Source organism: Macaca nemestrina, chromosome 9 (genome assembly GCF_043159975.1).
Source record: "Macaca nemestrina isolate mMacNem1 chromosome 9, mMacNem.hap1, whole genome shotgun sequence".
In the NCBI taxonomy this organism is placed as follows: domain Eukaryota; kingdom Metazoa; phylum Chordata; class Mammalia; order Primates; family Cercopithecidae; genus Macaca; species Macaca nemestrina.
In genome coordinates this window covers 83024301-83038387 of record NC_092133.1, presented here as the reverse complement: position 1 = coordinate 83038387, position 14087 = coordinate 83024301, and the positions used below count along the sequence as shown (strand labels likewise).

The following is a 14087-nucleotide window of genomic DNA, read 5'->3' as shown; positions in this document are numbered from 1 at the left end:
GCAGGCACCTGTAGTCCCAGCTACTCGGGAGGCTGAGGCAGGAGAATGGCATGAACCCAGGAGGCGGAGCTTGCAGTGAGCTGAGATGGTGCCATTGCACTCCAGCCTGGGCGACAGAGCAAGACTCCGCCTCAAAAAAAAAAAAAAAAAAAAAAAAAAAAAGTAGTTCTATGGCATGAGATGGATTTGACATTTACTTGCCCTTGCTTTCCTTTTAGCATCTTTTTTTTTTTTGGATATGGAGTCTCACTCTGTTGCCTAGGCTGTAGTGCAATGGCACAATCTCGGCTCACTGCAATCTCTGCCTCCCAGATTCAAGCAATTCTCCTGCCTCAGCCTCCTAAGTAGCTGGGACTACAGGTGCCACCACATTTGGCTTATTTTTGTATTTTTAGTAGAGACAGGGTTTCACCATGTCGGCCAGGCTGGTTTCAAACTCTTGATCTCAGGTGATCCACCAGCCTCAGCCTCCCAAAGTGTTGGAATTACAGGCGTGAGCCATGGCGCCCGGCCCCATTTAGCATCTTTCTTTAAGCCCAGGTACCTTTCTGATTTTTTCCTGGAATTTCTAGTTTAAACACACATCAACTTGCCTTTCATTTCAAAGAAAGGATTGTAAGTGACATAACAGCATTGCCTTACATATTGTTCAACTTTCAATAGATATATAAAAACTTCACTGTTTTTATATGTATAATGCTTTAATTTTGTTCACATAACACTGTGAAGTATTTCCATGATGGATACTTGTAGTTCTTCTTAATTCATTTTCATTGTTATCTAGTGTTTTATCCTGTGAATACCTTATGGCCATATTTGCCCATTCTCTTGTTGATGAACATTTTCTTCTTAGAGATGAGGTCTTGCCATGCTGGTCTAGGCTGGAGTGCAGGAGCTATTCACAGGTGCAATTAGATTGCACTGCCTCAGTCTCCCAAGTAGTCCCAACTACAGGTGCACACCACGGTGCACAACCATGTTGAGGGATATTTTAGATTATTTCCAATTTAGTATAAGCAATGCAGCAATAAATAAACTTGAAGAGATGCTTCTGTTGTTCTTTGGGCAGATAAAACTGTAGGTTAGATTTGCAGAAGTGGGATTCTAGGTCTAACAGCGGTTTTGGTTTTTTTGAACAATACAGGTTGGAACCACATGGGTCAACTTATAAGCAAATTCTTCTGTTTGTTTGTTTGTTTGTTGAGATGAGTCTCACTCTGTCGTCCAGGCTGGAGTGCAGTGGTGCAATCTTGGCTCATCTCAACCTCCGCCTCCTGGGTTCAAGATATTTTCCTGCCTCAGCCTCCCAAGTAGCTAGGACTACAGGCGCATGCCAGCAAGTCTGGTTAATTTTTATATTTTTAGTAGAGACGGGGTTGGCCAGGCTGGTCTCGAACTCCTGACCTCAGGTGATCCACCTGCCTCGGCCTCCCAAAGTGCTGGGATTACAGGCATGAGCCACCGCTCCCGGCCTCTTCTTTTCAATAAGTATAACAATGTCTTCATAATGCAAGCAAACATGGGCTGAAAATACAGTATTTAGCTGGGCACTGGTGGCTCACACCTGTAACCCCAGCACTCTGAGAGGCCAAGGCAGGAGGATCACTTGAGCCCAGGAGTTTGAGACCAGCCTGAGCAACGTAGCAAGACCCCATCTCTATATTTTAAAAAATAATAATAAAAGAAAATAGATGATTCACTTTGTCTTTGGTGCCTTTGTCTTACATTTAAGTCTTTAATCCATTTAGAGCTTATTTTTGTATATGGTGGAAGACAGGGGTGCAGTTTCACTCTGCATATGTATATCCAGTTTTCCCAGCACCATTTATTGAAGACTGTCTTTTTCCCAAAGCATGTTCTTGGCACCTTTGCCAGCTGGCTATAAATATATGGATTTATTTCTAGGTTCTCTATTCTGTTCAATTGGTCTATTGTCTGGTTTTATGCTAGTACCATGCTGTTTGATTACTAGAGCTTTGCAGTATATCTTGAAGTCTGGTAGTGTGATGCCTCTAGCTTTGTCCTTTTGGCTCAGAACTGCTTTGGCATTTGCAGTCCTTTGTGGTCCCATATTAATGTTAGGATTGTTTTTTCTATTTCTGTGAAGACTGTCACTGGTATTTTGATAGGGACTGCATTGAATCTATAGCTTGTTCTTCGTAGTATGGTCATTTTCACAGTATTAATTCTTCAAATCCTTGAAAATGGATGTCTTTCCATTTTTTGTGCCTGCTTCAATTTCCTTCATCAGTGTTTTATGGTTTTCCTTGTAGAGATTTTTCAACTCCTTGGTCAAATGTATTTCATTTTTTGGTAGCTTTTGTATATGGATTACTCTCTTCTTTTTCTGCTAGTTCATTATTGATGTATAGAAACACTACTAATTTTTGTATATTGATTTTGTATTCTGCAACCTTACTAAATTCATTTATCAGTTCTAAGAGTTTTACGGTGAAGCTTTTAGGGTCTTCTACACATATGAGCGTGGCGATTCGACTTCCTCCTTTCCAATTTAGATGCCCTTTATTTCTTTCTCTTGCCTAATTGCTCTAGCGAGGACTTCCAGTCTTCATGTTTCATTATATCATTTTGCAATTCCAAATGTAAAACACTGATAAAAGCACAATTTTAAAATACTGAAGAACAAAAGAATACGTTTAACAAATAGAAAGATAAATCATATTAGGTACAGAAAGCCTAAATATTAGGTATGTCAACTGTTCCTAAATTATAAATTTAATGAAAGTCTTTATCACATTAAGGAAGTTCCCTTCTTAGTTTGCTGAGAGGTTTCATCATGGAGTTAAATTTCATCAAGTGCTTTTGCTTCATCTAGTGATATGATCACAGAGTTTTTCTCCTTCAATGTACAAATGAATTAATAAATTAATACTAATTCATATTAAGAACTTTCTTGAATAAACCATCGGTGATGGTTTTTCTTTTTTTTTTTCTTTTTTTCTGAGACAGAGTCTCGCTCTGTCGCCCAGGCTGGAGTGCAGTGGCCGGATCTCAGCTCACTGCAAGCTCCGCCTCCCAGGTTTACGCCATTCTCCTGCCTCAGCCTCCCAAGTAGCTGGGACTACAGGCGCACGCAACCTCGCCCGGCTAGTTTTTTGTCTTTTTAGTAGAGACGGGGTTTCACCGTGTTAGCCAGGATGGTCTCGATCTCCTGACCTCGTGATTCACCTGTCTCGGCCTCCCAAAGCGCTGGGATTACAGGCTTGAGCCACCGCGCCCAGCCTGTGGTAGTTTATAAACATGTCCACAAATTCTTTCATACTCTTCTTTTTAAGAGGTGGAAACTAATTCCTTTGAGTATGGGTTAAACTGAGTGACTTCCTTCTAACAAACAGGATAAAGAAATACTACAGGCTCCTGCCTGTAGTAACAGCACTTTGGGAGGAATAGGCAGGAGGACTGCTTGAGACCAAGAGTTTGAGACCAGCCTGGTCAGCATAGCAAGACCCCATCTCAATTTAACTCATCTCAATTTAATTAAAAAAAGAAAAGAAAAGACAAGAAAAAGTAATGACTAGGTCCTTAAAAGGCACTGCAGCTTTCTCCTTGCTTTTTCTGGATCACTAGTTCTGGAGAAAGCCAGCTGTCACAGTGTGAGGACACTCAAGGAGCCGATGTGAAGGCCCATGGGGTGAAGAACTGAGGCCTCCTGCCAAACGCCATGTGAGTGTGCCACCTTGGAAGTGTATTCTCCCTGAGTCAGGCTTTCAGATGACTGTAGCCCCGGCTGACTTCCTGACTGCAACCTTGTGAGACATAAAGATTAGAACCACATCCAGCTAGGCTACTCCTGAATTCTTGTAAGTTAAGGTTTCACGTCATTAAGTTTTTGGATAAACTGTTATGAAGCAATGATAATTAACATGCTATTCTTGGATTCCTGAGATAATTTCAATTTGTCATTATTGTATAATAAATAATGTATTCAGTCTTTGACCCTAGTTCTTGGGAGAGAACCTCTTAATTCATGGAATTTCCTTGGTAGGAGGAGTGCCTTTGTTATCCACGAGCCTCACGGATCATTCCTGAGATTATGCTAACAAGATGACTCAGAAAGGGGTCTGCTCACCAGAAAGGCCACCATGTGTAGAAGGATGGCGTTTGAGCCAGCTAAGCCTCTAAGGAAGAAAGGAGAGAACACTGAAGGTTTGAGTTCAATCACATGGCAAATTATTCCATTACACCTACATATAAAATCTCCATACACCATGGCTCAGGTAGGATTCCTGATTGGTGAGCATACTGATATGTCAAGAGGGTGACACACCATGATTCCAGGAGAAGAGAGCACAGAAGCTCCTTGTTAGGAACCCTCCCAGTTCCCTGTATCTCATTTGGCTGGTCCTGATCTGCATTCTTCATAATTAAAGTGTAACTTAAGTATACCGCTTTCCCAAGTTCAGTCAGTCACTTTATAAATTATCAAACTTGAGGGGAATTCATGGGAACCCCCAGATTTTCAGCCAGTTCACTGGAAGCACAGGTGGTCTGGGGACCACCAAACTTTTAACTGGTACTTGCAGCAAGGGCAGTCTCGTTGGGAACTGCGCCCTTAAACCTGTGGAGTCTCAGGCAGACTGTGGAGTCTCAGGCAGACTGTGGAGTCTCAGTCAGAACTGTATTACAGTCAGCATTGTAGACATGAGATATATACATATAAAATATTTAAACATACTACTGGACTTGTTTTGCTTCTATCTTGTTAGATTTTACATAAGCAAGATTGGCCAATAATTTATTTCATATTAGCCACGCTTGGTTTTGGTATCAAGGTTATGCTAGTCACAATAAACTGAGGAACTTTCCTTAATTTGCTATTCTCTGGAACAGCGTGTGTAAATGTGGACATACCTACGACCTGGATAGCTGAAAAGAATTCACCCTTAAGATAATCTGGGCCAGGTAGGGAGATGGGGCCTCGGGGAGAGACTCTGGAGCTGGTCCCGACCCGCAGACTACTCTCCCCTATGGCTGACTGTGCTGGGCTACGCAAGGCCAGGGCTCCCACCATTCTCGAAATGCCACAGGTACTAAACAGACAAGTACTTTGAAACAAGAAGATGTTTCTAAAAGAGGAAGTTCATTACACTTGCTCACTACAACGATGTAGTGAATGAACGTTCTATTTGTCAAACTCTGTGGTTATCCTTTATGTCACAAGAAGCTGGGAATTAAATATAAAATTTCAAAACCAATAAAGTCTATGATATTACTGAAAGAAAGTCTTTTTGCAGCAATTTTTGTTATTAAGCATCTGAGTTTTTTGAAGCACAAATTCCCAAAACTCCAGTATGGGGAGAGGCATCCTGATTTTCAACTATTAAAGGAAGGGCAAAGCGGCCATTCTGGAAAAGAAGTACAGTTATGCAGTAAAGCCATTAAAACATCAGATATAGACAATCCTAGCCACTTTGAAAAGCAATATGAATCTAGTTCTTCTAGCACTCATAATGACAGCAGCAGTGATAATGAGCAGACTTTGTTTCCTCCATTCTACCAGGGAACGGACCAAATTCAACAAGTATTAGACCACAGCTGCACCAAAAAAGCATAATGAAAAAGAAAGCTGATCTCAAAGCTAATGCCAAGCACAAAGAACAGACAGTAGTGGATGTCACTGAGCAGTTAGGCTATTGCAAATTAGATACTCAGGAGAAAGCTGCTACATGTGAACTTCCTTTACAGAAAGTAAATACTCAAGAGTTCTTCAAATAGTACTTTGCCTGAAAGATTAAAGCTTCAGAAAATTTTGAAAGTAAATACAGTAGGTCAGAAATAACTCTAGTAGGAGTTATTAAGTGCGGAGTTAATACGTTATTAATAACTTAAGGAGTTATTAAGTTATTAATAAGAAAAGTGCGGGCACTTTAACAGAAAATTTGCCAAATCAAACCAAGTTTCTAGGTCAGTCTCTAGTGCAGGTGTGTCCTGAAGTGGCAGAGAAACTTAAAGTTTTGAAGGAGACTTTGGGTGGAAGACACAAGAAACTTTGAGGTTTTTGTATGGTCAGAATTATGCTTCTGTGTGTCTGAAACCCGAAGCCTCTCTGGTTAAAGAACTTAGTGACGCCGGGTGTAGTGGCTCATGCCTGTAATGCCAGCACTCTGGGAGGCCAAGACAGGCGGATCACCTGATGTCAGGAGTTCCAGACCAGCCTGGCCAACATGGTGAAACCCTGTCTGTACTAAAAATATAATAATTAGCTGGGTGTGGTGGCAGGTGCCTATAATTCCAGCTACTTGGGAGGCTGAGGCAGAAGAATTGCTTGAATCCAAGAGGCGGAGGTTGCAATGAGTGGAGGTCACACCACTGCACTCCAGCCTGGGTGACAGAGCGAGACTCTGTCTCCAAAAAAAAAAAAAAAAAAAAGAACTTAATGACATAATCTCAGACCCAGATAGTCTCATTCCCCCTGCCTGGAAGGAGTCTCAACAGTTTGGATGAGTCTTTACCTTTTAGGGGCTCAGATACAGCCATTAAACCACTGACGAGAACTTGGAAAAAGAAACTGAAAAGTTAAATCTGAAGATCAGGGAGTTTTATAGAGGATGATATGTTTTGGATAAAGAAACCACCAAATCACAAGACTCAGAAGGGATACGTCTTAAACACAATGAGCTTTTTTTCCAGGTCGTTAACACTTGGAAAACTGACCACAGCAAATCTTGGAGCAGGAAGGATACTGAAGAGATAATTGTTAAATTTTCAAGTAGTTTCTTTAGTCATTCTGCCTTTTGGTTTACAGTGCCATCTACACGGCTGGCATTACTATTTTACAGGTAAGTTGAAATTTGCCCCTAGTAAACTTTCATAAATGTGCAATATTTTTTCTACTGTAAAAATAGCCTAAAATGGTGGGACCAAGTTTTCCCTAATTCTTCATATAATAAATGAAGTCTCTGAAGTGGCTTTTTTTCCTTAAAAAAAAAAAAAAGAGAAAAAGAAAAAAAGATCATCTGGGCCCAAGGTTTATCTCTAAGTGTATGAAAGTGGGTGGCTCTTTTAATTACAAATCCAGTTTCTCTAACAGTTATAGAAATATCCAAGTTTTCTATTTACTCTAAGTCAATTTTTGTTGTTATAATTTTCTAGAAAATTGACATTTAAATTGTAAAATTTATTGGTATAAAGTGATTCAAGATTTTATTTTTAAGACTTTCTTCTGTATCTTCCTTTTACATCCTCAGTATTATTTGTACTTTATATTTTTTCTTGATCAATCTTTCAAATAGTTTATTAGCCTTTTCATAAAAAAACAACTTTCAGCTTTGTTAATCCTCTTCAATGTATCTTCAAAAAAAAAATTCATCATTTCAAACCCCAATTCTATCACACTTATTATATAGAAGCTTGGATAAGTTTCTCTTTGTGCCTAAGTTTCCTCATCTGTAAAGTGCACATAATAACAATACCCCCCTCATATGGCTTTGGGAAGATTAAATGAGATAATCTTTGTGAAGAACATGGAACAGTGCTTGGAATAGAGTAAGAACTCTAGAAGTGTTAGCTTTTATCTGTATCATCTATTTGACTTCACTTGAATTTACTGCCTTGTTCTTTCCCTAACTTAGATTAGCTTATTAGTATTCAAATCTTCTTTTAAAATATGAATATTTAAGGCTTCAGGGTTTCACACAAGCTTTAGTATGTCCTAAGTTTCTTTTTTTTTTTTTTAAATAAGGTCTTGTGCTCTGTAGCCCAGGTTGGAGAGTAATGGTGTGATCATGGCTCACTGCAGCCTCAACTTTCCAAGCTCAAGCAATCCTCCCACCTCAGCTTTCTGAGTAGGGGCTACAGGGGGACACCACAGTGCCGGGCTAATTTTTATTTTTTTTGGTAGAGGCGGGATCTCACTATGTTGCTCAGGCTGTTATTTTCTCTATTATTTTGTTCAAGGTGTTCACTAAATTGATTATTTTATATTTAATCTGTGAGATTTACCGGTGTGTTTTTAAATTTCCAAACGTGTATAGTTTGTTATTCATTTCCAACATCCACGCTTTCTTGCCAGAAAATATGGTTGATTTTATTTGAAATGTATAAGAACTTGCTGTATAGCCCAGTAAACGGTCACTTTCATAAAACACTCCATATGTGCTTGAAAGAACTTTTTTTTTTTTTTTTAAAGAGTTGTAAGAGGTATTTCAGACTTTTCTTTTTTAAAGACAAGGTCTTGCTCTGTTGCCCAGGCTGGACTGCAGTGATGTGATCACTGCTTATTGCAGCTTCCAACTCCCGGGCTCAAGCCATCCTCCCTCCTCAGCTTGCCCAGTACAGGCATCTGTCATCATGCCTAGCCCAGACTAACTTCTAAAACCAAATGACCTTGCCATTCTCTCTGCTTAAAAACCTAAAAAATATCCTCATTTCATAGGCTAAAATTAGTAACACAAGACTTTTTGTGATATGACATCTGCTGAGGTCTCTACTACTGTCCTCCCCTCTCCTCTATACCCTTACGATGCTCCAACTCTACCAAAGTCAGTGCAGCCGCTCTCCCTTCACAGGCATTCCTTCCGGGCTTCCATTCCTCTGCGCAGCCTTTGTGTCCTCGTTGTTCTTTGCCAGAGTAACTACAGTGTTCTCTTTAGGACTTGATCTGTGAGTTCCCTTGTGTATGCAATCCTCGATCCCAACTCATCAGGCTGCGTGAGGAGTCCCGTTCAACTTCTAGTACACCCAGCACACACCACAGCTGCTTCGCAGATCTTGAGCAATGTTCACTCAAAAATGACTTAATGATGACTTGGTTATGTGCCATGTACTGACTATCCAACGGTAAATACAACAGACATGATTCCTCCTCTTATAAAGCTTAGTCAGCTGATTTTTTCACTTATCTTGCTGCAATGTAATTGCCACTGTCTAGCACGTTTCTAAGCAAAGGAATAAAAATGTTCAATAAATAAATTTAAGCAATAAAAAATAGTAATATCTTGCTAAGGGCAATATACTTGGGGAATTAAACCAACCATAAAACTACATAATGCACTCTTAACAGTTCTTTATAAGTATACTGGCATCTAAAAATGTATCTCTAGATCTTACAGTAACAGCCAGTTACTACTGACAGTGCTAGCTCAAGAACTTTGTTCCCAAAATCACCATCCTTTTGTGATTTCTAGACATCAGAGAACAGAAATTTAGATTCACATCATAAAATGGAGGACCTTAATATACTTAAAACCTCTCTTTCCAAAATATTTCTGGTTTGTTTCATACTTTGAATTAGCTTAAAACTTTCAACTATCATGAATAGTCAAGCACTAAAGTTTACTGTTTTTTTATATTATCACATAAGAAATCTAATAATATAAAGCTGTATTCACAATTAAGTCTTTCTCATATTGGTACTAAACAATGCACCTACTTTATGCAAAAAACATGAAAAAGAACTTTTTATGCAAAAACTTTTCCTGAACATATAAGGGCTGTCTTTAAAAATTATGACCTCAAAAAGGAGAACTTTGGGCCAGGTGTGGTGGCTCATGCCTGCAATCCATCTCAGCACTTTGGCAGGCTGAGGTAGGAGGATCATTTGAGCCCAGGAGTTCAAGGCTGTGGTGAGCCATGATCTGCCACTGCACTCCAGCCTGGGCAACAGAGCAAGACCCTGTCTCAAAACAACAACAACAACAACAACAACAACAACAACAACAAAAAAACTGTGAGCTAAATTAAAGGACTAGTTCTAAAGACTAGGAAATGTTAAAATGGGTGTAAGTAGACAACCTAATGAATTACACCCTCACTGGGTGGAGCTGGCTAGCTTGCAAGCTGGCTAGAAATGCAGAATCCCAGACGTGCTGAATCAGAATCTTTTAACAAGACCCCCAGGTGACATGCACGTACAATAAATTTGAAAAGCACTAGATAAGACCACCTTTATTTAGCTGCTTAGTCTACCCTGTTTAAGCTTCCTGGAAATATTCACTAATTGAGTAATTAACTTTTTTTTTTTCTGAAATGGAGTCTTGCTCTGTCACCCAGGCTGGAGTGCAGTGGCGCTGAGCACTGGGTGCGGAGCTCACTGCAACCTCTGCTTCCCAGGTTCAAGCCATTCTCCTGCCTCAGCCTCCCAAGGAGCTGGAATTACTGGTGTGTACTACTATGCCTGGCTAATTTTTGTATTTTTAGTAGAGACAGGGTTTCACCATGTTAGCCAGGCTGGTCTCAAACTCCTGACCTCAAGTGATCCACCCGTCTCGGCCTCCCAAAGTGCTGGGATTACAGGCATGAGCCACTGCACCCGGCCTGAGTAATGAATTTTTTTTAACTTCCTCTCCCCTACTCTCCCCACCCCAAAAGAGAGCAAGATGCTTTCTGGGTGCTTCGTAGTACTTACTTACTCACCCAACATATATTTATTGTTCATGCACTGCATTAGCTGCCATAAAGATAAACTATTACTTTTTAAATGGCACAGGTAAACTAATAAAATTCAGATGAGGAAAGGAAAGTTAAACTAATATTTACTGATATAAACTAATATTACTTACTATGAGGATGTGATACATAGGAGCAACATTCCCTGGTGTCTATTATTTGCCAGGCATTGTTCTAGATGCTGCTCAAAATAACTTTCTGCAATCATGAAAGTTTCTATGTTATTCAATAAAGTGGACACTAACCATATGTGGCTACTTGGTAGCCAAAATACATGTGGCTAATGACAACCATATTGGATAGTGCAGTTCTAGAAGCTTATACTTACTACCTATCTGATTCACTGACCAATCCTGACAAGCCAGTGTAAATGTGGATCTAAGGCACAGAAGTTACTGGTAGACTATCAAAAATGGTATGACTAGTAACAGAGCACAGAAGCCACAGTTCAAATCCAAAGACATGGGAAAAGAAGATTAATTCCAGGCAATGGGATCAGATAAGCCTTCATCAAAGTGTTGGCATCTAAGCTCACACTTGAATAATGGAAAGATTTCAACATACTAGGATGTGAGAGAGGCATTCCAGACTGGGAAATCCAGAGGCAAAAGCACAAAGTCAGAAAAGCATGGTAAAGATAAGGAATAGAGTGAGATCAGTAAGACTGAAAAACAGCATCACTATCTAGTTTTATATTTGGTTTATCTTACCAATTACGATTTTTTCCTAAAGAACAAAGGAATAAAGAATGATTAAGTGTAGGCAGGAATTAATTCATAAGATTTTCAAATGCTAGTGTAAAGTAGCCTGAACTTAACTCAACAGACAAGGAGAAATCGCTGGAGGTTTCAGAGCAAAGAAGTGAGTGCACCATGGTTTAGAAAAATCACTCTTGAAGCATTACATGGGATGAAAGGGACAGGGTGAGGTAGATAAGCCAAAGGGTAATTTCAGTAGTTCACACGAGAAGTAACCATCCCAACAAGAGGCAATGAGAATAGAGAAGTGGAAGAAAACTATTATAGAGGTGGAGCTGACGGAATTTAGCAACTTCTAGATCTGATAGAAAGTAGAGATGCAGTTATCACAGGTGGTTCCCAAATTTAAATCCTGGGTTGCTGGAAAGATTACAGACCATCAGGAGACAGAGGTGCAAGAAGCTTTTGAAAACATACAAGCAGCTGTAACTAAGGCTGAGAAAATAAACAAATGTGTTCCTACTGTTCCTAAACCCTCAGAAACAACAGAAAAATGTTTAAAAATAGAAGAATATTATGTGTAACCGAGATGGAAGACTAGAATGGGTACCAAAGGCAGGAAGAAAAGGTAGTATGTTAAAAGCAAAAATTATTAAATATATAACAAAAAAGTGGAGTTAATTTATAAAACTAAAATGCTGCCTCTTTGAAAAGACCCACGAAATATATCTAGAAAGGTCAATATCCCTAGGAAGTCTAAGCACAAAAATAAAGAAGAAACGAGTAATATGAAGTACAAGGAGGCCTACCAAAAATAATTATAAATATTCAAGTATAATAGTATTAAATAATAGTTAACACTTAGAGCTCTATAGGCCAGGCACTGTTCTACATACTTCATATGTTAAATTCTTTAATCTTCACACTAACTTTATGAGATGGATATTCTCATTAGGCATAATTTTATAAGAATAAATCTGAAAATTAAGAATGTATGGATTGGGCATGGTGGCTCACACCTGTAATCCCAGCACTTTGGGAGGTCAAGGCAGGTGGATCATTGAGGTCGGGAGTTTGAGACCAGCCTGACCAACATGATGAAACCCCGTCTCTACTATAACTACAAAAATTTAGCCAGGCGTGGTGGCAGGCACCTGTAGTCCCAGCTACTCAGGAGGCTGAGGCAGAATTGCTTGAACCCAGGAGGTAGAGGTTGCAGTGAGCCAAGATGGCACCACTGTACTCCAACTTGGGCAACAGATGGAGACTCTATCTCAAAAAAAAAAAAAAGTATGACTTTCTAGAAAGATATTAATACCAAAATTAACTCAACAGAGAACAGACCAACAACCTAAGAAACAGAGGGCCCCAAGATGGCAGTGGGATCGAGGTGAAGGAGGGTGGTGAGGAGGGCAATGGGGTGAAGGGTGGGGAAGAGGGACTGAAAGACTTCGGTGCATAGCGTTTAAAATTTTATACAGGAACTTATTAATAGGCTGCTTACATAATCTTTTTACACACATACATATACACATGTGTGTATGTGACTATTTTTAAATAGAGATGGGGTCTCGAACTCCTGGCCTCAAGCAATTCTCCCACCTTAGCCTCCCAGAGTGTTGGCATCACAGGCGTGAGCCGCCGTGCTTGGCCAATATATAATCTTATAAAAATAAAATAATCATTTTAAAAAGCAGCAATGAGGAAAAAGAAAAACAAAAGGGGCAATGAGATGTTCTCTATCCCCTGCCCTATAAAAGACAGAGCAGGGAAAGGAGAAAGAAAAGGAAGGAAGGAAGGAAGAATACATAAGATATAATCAGAGGTTAAACTGGAGTATCTGTGACACCAAGACTGGAAATTACCTTTCACAGTTGAAACTATCAGACAGTAGTGCAAGAGAGAAATTATTAGGCTGGAAGATAAAGTTAGGAATTGAAATGTAGTAACAGAGTATGAGGAGATGCTACTGAAAACGTTGTGGCATGCTCTCCCCACTATATCATATGGAGCTGCAAATTCACAAACCACCGTCTGCATCTAAAAGCACCCAAAATGGGCCAGGCGCAGCGGCTCATGTCTATAATCCCAGCACTTTGGAGGCCAAGGCAGGCAGATCACTTGAGGTCAGGAGTTCGAGACCAGCCTGGACAACATCGTGAAACCCCATCTCTACTAAAAATACAAAAATCAGCAGAGAGACAGAGTGAGACTCCACCTCTAAATAAATAAATAAATAAGTAAAATTAAAGCACCCAAACTGGAGAAGAATCAAATAAGTAAACCAGAAGTAAATTCACTAAACTTAAATTAAGAAAAAATTAAACTTAAGAGAAGGAAGTCTGAATGGAAGAGAGTGGGACTAAACAGCCTCTTTTTCTGGAGTTGCAGAATAACCCAAAAGCCTGAAAGCGAGGCCTGGATGACATTTCTGAGACCAGGAGTTCTAGGTTTCTCTACAGAAGCAAGTGGATGTGTGGCTAATTTTTTTTTTTGCTTTGTCACCCAGGCTGAAGTGCAGTGGCACAATCTCGGCTCACTGCAACCTCCACCTCCCAGGTTCATGACATTCTCCTACCTCAGCCTCCCGAGTAGCTGGGATTACAGGTGTGCACTACCATGCCCGGCTGATTTTTGTATTAAAAGGGGCCAAAAAGGAAATAAGAGACCAGAAGCCTGGAGAAGAGGCACGCTGACAGCCCGAAGGAAGGGAATACAGAGTGCCAATCTTTATCTTGTATGAATGCCCAACACAAGGCACCTCCCACGGAAGAGGCATTCAACTACACCCCAAGGACAGACAGGATGGCTCGTCAGTGCTGTCAGCCGGCTTCTTCCCAAGGCAGGAGTACCAGGCCTGTCAATGGAGCCTGTGGAGTGACAGAGAGGAAGGCTCTACATAGGCCCAACAGCATGGGCTCCTTCTTATGACAGGTGACCTAACTACTGCCACTGCCAAATGCCAACTAACAAGGAGGGTGC

At 40.2% G+C, this 14087-nt stretch overlaps 1 protein-coding gene and 1 pseudogene across 3 annotated transcripts in view; one reads left to right on the top strand and one right to left on the bottom strand.

The window, feature by feature from the left end:
• Nucleotides 1-14087, bottom strand: part of LOC105495979 (bone morphogenetic protein receptor type 1A) — a 169928-nt gene that overhangs the window by 65055 nt on the left and 90786 nt on the right. The window lies entirely within an intron of this gene.
• On the top strand, nucleotides 4989-5850 carry LOC105496011 (putative RNA polymerase II subunit B1 CTD phosphatase RPAP2 pseudogene; annotated as a pseudogene).